We start from the raw sequence: 6,416 nt of genomic DNA, 5'->3' as shown, positions 1-6,416 counted from the left end.
CAGAGAGGCACAGGGAAAGCACAAGAGGCAACAGCCATGACTTGCAACAAGGGAAATTCATGCCTGAGCAGGGGGTCGGACTGGACACTGCCAGAGGTCCCTTCCCATCTAAATGTTTCTGTAAATCTTTTTTTTTTTTTTTCACTTTGATAGAGATAAAAACAAAACACTGGCATACAAACCCAGATTATTAATAAAACTACGAAGACAATGTCTGCTAGCAATACAAACTGGAAACGAGAAAATTTCTCCAAGAAGCTGCCAGGTGTCACAGTGGAGCTTATGGCCACAGCAAAATACATGAAAAATTCCTATCCCCATGTTTTAAACAGGTAGGGAAGCTCTGAACATCTCAATGCAGTGATGGACTACTTTATTGTTTGGTAAAGATGTTCTCACATAAATTATTTGCAAATAGGGTGGACTGGAGAGCTATGAACTCATGATTTGTGGCTAGGGCCTGGCACTCTGGAGAAGCAAATCTATAGTCGAACCACCCTTTAACCTGCTCCTAATCCAGAATCAACGAATGCCATGTGTATTCCAGCTTAGTAAAATCTTAAAATTCATGTTACTTTAAGAAAAATCTAGTTGTTAGTAGGCCTGTTCTCATTTTTCTTTTCCTCAGCCTTCCTCCTGGCATGCCGAGTGGCACTGGAAACACGCTGTTACTCGCTGGCCCACCCCCCAGCTAGGAAAGGTCCAGGCACAATCCCATGGCACAAAAGCAGGAGGCCTATTTGCTCAGCGACTGGCTGAGGTGACAGAAGAGGAGCACTACTGTGTGTACATTGCAGGGGAATGCCTTTCAACTCCCCAGGCTTTTGTACTATGCAGCCAGGACAAGACCCTGTCACTGATTTCTGCAGTGAGGCATTAGTTCTGTGATCCTACTAATGGGAAGCGTGGAGAGAAATTAAGGCAGATGTTCAAATATGTCTATAGAAAGGAGACAGTAGACGCCCAGGCAAGGGGAAGTAGATGGCAGGGTGGATATGCTGGATAAGTGAATAGGAAGCCTTTAGCTTCAGTGGATGTTAAATTCCAGTCTGACTTATGGGAAGATAGGCAATCGACCTCTTTTTTTTGCCTGTGTTAGTTTCAGCAGAGGTCGGCCTGTGAGCCAACAAATACTGCCAGTATACAAGAGGTGACTTTCTCCCCTCAAAGACTGACTATGAGAAGCTAAAATTGTTCTGTAATAGCAGTAGGTGATGCTTCTAAATGCCTGCACTTTTAATCAGACAGCAAGAAACTGAAGAATTCCGTTCTTTCTTTTCTATTGTCATTGTCAGCAGTCTACATCGTGCTCTGTAGAGACTAGCCTGGCGCTGTATTAATCTGCATCATTTGTCCTCTCCAGCTTTGGAATTAGCAACAGAAACCTGCACAAGTGGTCTTTCTCATGACCTCAGTTCTCCAGGTCTCTTCTTCCTTCTAACATTACCTTCTGTATGATTGACAACATCTTCAAAAAGAAAAAGAGGAGAGGGAGGCTGCGGAGAATCTCCCCACTGCCTTGGGACAGCACAGGGAAAGGGTCACATGGGATATTTTTAGAACAGAATCCAATGGCAGTGATGTGAGGAAGGCGCAGGGAAAAACACAGCTGTGAAACCTAACACTTGGCTTCATATATACTGAGAGCAGGAACAGCAGAGAAACAAACTGAGGAGACACAGCAGATGACAAGAGTGAGAAAAAGCTATGTGAGGATAACAAGAGCCCGGTAAAAGAGAAAGTGACAAAGAGGCAATGAACACCTAGGAAAGAAATGGCTAAAAGAGAATATGGGAGAGAAACAGCAAAAGGCTGAGCCAGGAGGAGAAAAATTTAATAAAGTGGCCGTGTTACATAAATAAGCAGAGTTACTTTAATCACAGAAGGGACCGAAGGACAAGAAATGGCCAGCTGACTCATCAGCACTCTTACGTAGATGATTTGTGACCTTGAAGGGTGACCAGCAACTACCCAGTCTACCATTTCTCCTCATCCCAAGGTCTAAGGGCTTCATGAGTGACTTAGGTTTTGGACTGTGACACTGCAATCAGTTTTCTAAATCAGAGCAAAATAGCAGATGTTCCTACAGTCTTTGAAGCCAGATGATGAACTACTGTCTGTCTTTTACTACTGACCAGCATGCCCAGAGAGCAGTGAGCAGTGACTGCTTTATGTATGAAAACTGACATATCTAGCATCAGTTTGGAAGTGCTCTCTGCTATAGTTCACTCACCAAACAAGAAAGAACTAACATGACTGAGTACATGGAGTCGACACTGGTAATGATGATACTTGGTAGGAGTATGCTCATAAAGATAGCATTTTAAGTGCAGCTTGCTAAAATGCTCAAGTCCCAAAAATATCTGGGATCCACTGGAGGCACCTACATCCAGAATTACAGTCCCTTGTTCATGTGCTACCTCATCCTTAGAACTATTCTTCTTTTTTCATGTTTTGAGAAATAATTAATCCTTCATCAAGTTTAGTCATTCAGCATCCACCTAGCACTGATGCCTGGATTAGATCCAGCAAATAGCTGCTCTCAGTAACTAGCTGCTACTCTGCCTGTGATCCCTAAGGACTGAAGTATATGGTCATTCTCTAAGAATTCCTAAATCTATCACTGCCTCAATAATGAAATAGGTTGTAGCATAGTTGCCTCCTTATCATAAAGCTTATCTGGGATGTGGGTGACGTGAATTCAGTTAAAGAACTAAGCATTTGGGGTTTCTCCATGCAGGCACTTGAGGAATCAGCTACCATTTGTTACACAATCCTGTCCTGTCCAGAAGCCGAAAAAGCTCTCAGTGGCAAATATTTGGGATAAATTTATGAATAAATGAAGATCATGCAGTACATTGTCCTGCTTTCTCTCCTGAATAGCTATTTAGTAATATACAAACGTATTGTCAAAGACTTGCCTTAGCCCAAGTTCTACAGCTCTTTGAACTTGAGAAATCTAATACCAGTTGTGCCTTCCCACAAGGATTCAAGAAAACTGTCACTAGTCTAAACGCTCTGGCTAGTCTAGTTCTAAACTAAGGAATCTAAAACTGAAAATTCTAGAGATTTGATGAGTTTGTTACAGTTACAGAAGAAATACAGCCATTTTCCCCAAGTAGCATACTCGCCATTTCTGCATATTTTGGTGCCTCATGTTCTCTTCTTTACCGCTGCTTTTGTTCAGTTTTGTAGTATTTCCTTACAATTCAGTACCTCATGCAATTTGATCAACTCAGAACCCAACTCTCTTTCTCCCTCCATAAACCTTACATGTTTGTATACTGTGCAAACAGGCCACTGCAATCCCATTATGTCAGGAATTAGGCTCGGTCTCAACGCCCTAGTGTTGGTGCTACTCGATCCTGACACTGAGGATGCTACTTTTTTGTGTTGGACTACAGAAAACCAGGCCAACAGACATGAAATACTTCATAATCCAGCTTTTCCACTGTAACAATTGGCTCATTCAGCAATGTTTATAATTGACGAGTGATAGATAGTGTTCTTAGTAAAACACTGTTGAGCTGAGGGCACCTGCTTGAGATGTGCTTACGTGGAGCACTAAGAATTTACATTCATTACACAAGTCTGGACTTGAAATCAAGCTTTCAGTCATAAAGGGCTATATGGTCACACGAAAAATGATACAATTCTTCATTCATCTGCAAGACATTACTACATCATACACAAGAGCAGGGCTTAGCAGCAGAAGGTGTTGGACCAAAAGCTACTCTCTTGGTCTTCACCTCAGCTTTCTGTTCCCAAAGGTAACCATACAGGCCCCTTAGTAAACCAGGTGTTCTAGCCTCTATGAAGTCTCTCCATCTTTCTTTGCAGTAGCTTAAAGAAGATGAGATTTCATGTTTTCCTCAGCCCCAGCAGTCTTATTTGTCTCCAAGCACTGCTATCAAAACTTTGCGTGCTCAGGCACAAACAGGCCACCATTCATTTTTAAAGGCTGTTCCTTAGGCAATCTGGAGCGTATGACACTTCAATTACCAAAGGAAGTGGCTTTTTATATACAGTACAAACTGCGATCTTGGCTTGTCTGGAGAAGTGTGAGGACTCATGAGATGCAATAAATCTTAGTTCTCCTAGTTGGCAGTAATGTCTTAAAGTACTTAAACCAGAAAGTGGTGCAACAGCCCGCATCAAAGGCAGTGCAAGACCCTACTGAGATGTGCCCAAAAGATGCCATAGAGCAACGTGCTCCGTGCTCTCACAGCACCCCTAAATACCCAGCATGGCAGAAGCCTAACCAAACCTTCTGGGAGCTGCAGCTAAGGGAAGGGAAAAGTTTCAGTGCCTTATCTGTGGTTGTCTGAATATAGAAAACCCATTCACAACCCCCAGTTGCATTTCCATACGGCTCTGCAGACGAGGCATCCCTACAGACTCAGCCCTAAGTCTCTCCAGCATGTTTTTCCTTGTCTGGTGAATTCAGAGATGCAAATTTTTCACCCACAGGGATTAGGAAAAATTCCCATTTTTATACTGAGAAAAGGAGAATATGGCCTCATTCTCTCCTGGAAGAAGACACTACTGGGGCACGTGCTCAGGCCAAGTTGTCACAAATTCTTCCTAATACAAACAGAGAAGGATATTTGTAGGCAAAGAAAGCGTTTAGCCCCTTAAGCAGAGAGGGAAGAGCTAGTTTGTAGGAAATATTCTGTCCTCCTGCAGGTATTTTACTCACCAGAGTTTGTTGGTATTGGAACGTTTTTGTTGGAGAGGCATCCCCAGTCATATCCTCAGAGACAACGTCCTGTGGAGTAGGGGTTGGTCAGGTCAATGTCTTCCTGTCTGCTCTCCACGGCAAAGTCATGGAGCAAAACAGACGCAAGGCTTCAGCTAAAATCCCACAGAGCACCCTGAGAGAGAAGGTTACTGGTGAGGGAAAGACAGAGAGGGAGAGTGTAACCAGAGACTCCCTGCCCCCTCCTGTTCAGTCTGTGCTTGGACTCAGCAGCCGCTTCCCTGCTTTAATATCTCTCTGCTGCCCTGGCACCAGGACAGCTCAGTAAATTAACAGGAGGTAAGGTTTCCCTCTCCCCTCTCAGGCAGTATCATTCTTCACTGCTTTTGGAAGGGGTCAACAGTGGGACCATAGCAAGAATGGGGGCTGATGACAGAAAGAAACTAGGGAAGAAGAAGATGGAAATAAAAAATTGCCAAAATTAGAGACAAGAGAACCATCCTGCAACTTGAGCAGGATTATTCCTACAGCCTGTTTCAGGAACAACTTTGTAAAGTGTCAGCATCTGAGAGGGCAAGTTCTCCTAGCAGGCCTTTGAAAAACTATTCCATATATAAATTACATGGTGTTCTCATATTTAATATAATTTTTCTTAAAGCATACCTATTATTGCCAATTCCCTGGCCACAAAACCTCACTACAAATAAACAGCCTTCCTCACCATCTTTGTACCTTCATGAACCTTCATCCGCTGGCATAACCAACACTCAGTAACTTTTTCATACAGAATCATAGAACAGTTGAGGTTTGAAAGGATCTCTGGAGGTCATCTGATCCAACTCCCTTGCTCATGCAGAGCCCGGCAGAAGCAGTTGCCCAAGACCATGGCAGGTGGCTTTTGAGTATCTCCACGAATGGAGACTCTGCAACCTCTCTGGGCAACCTGCTCCAGTGCTCAGTCACCATCACAATAAAACACAGTATTGCAGGTGTGGCCTGACAAGTGCTTTCTGATGTTCCAGTGGAGCTTTCTGTGTTTCAGTTGTGCCTGTTGCCTCTTGTCCTGTCAGTGGGCACCACTGAGAAAAGCCTAGCTCCATCCTCCATGCAGCCTTCCTTCGGGTGCTTATGTACACTGACAAGATCGCCCTGACCCTCTTCTTCTCCAGGCTGAATAGTCTCTGCTCTCTTAGCATTTCCTCATAGGAGAGATGCTCCAGGCTCTTCATTATCTTTGTGGCCCGTTGTTGGACTCTCTTCAGTATGTCCATATCTCTCTTGTATGGAGGAGCTTAGAACTGGACACCCGACTCCGGACACAGCCTTGCCAGAGTTGAGTAGAGGGGAAGGATCACCTCCCTCAACCTGCTGGCAACACTCCTCCCAATGCAGCGCAGGATACCATCAGCCTTGTTTGCTACAAAGGCACACTGCTGGCTCCTGTTCAACTTGGTGTCCACCAGAACCCCTAAGTCCTTTTCTTCCAAGGCTTCCCAGCTGGGTGGCCCCCAGCATATATTGATGCATGGGGTTTCTCCTCCTCAGGTACAGGACTGCATTTCTTGTTGAGCTTGATGAGGTTGACTCTACTTAGCACTTGTCAGGCCACACCTGCAATACTGTGTTCTGTTTTGGTCCCCACTATACAAAAAAGATGTGGACAGGCTAGAGAGCGTCCAGAGAAGGGCCACAAAGGTGATCAAAGGACAAGGAAGCC

The sequence above is a fragment of the Vanellus vanellus genome (genome assembly GCF_965231255.1).
Source record: "Vanellus vanellus genome assembly, chromosome: 1".
Taxonomy (NCBI): domain Eukaryota; kingdom Metazoa; phylum Chordata; class Aves; order Charadriiformes; family Charadriidae; genus Vanellus; species Vanellus vanellus.
The sequence above is the reverse complement of the archived record's forward strand: the minus strand, read 5'-3'. Positions refer to the sequence as shown.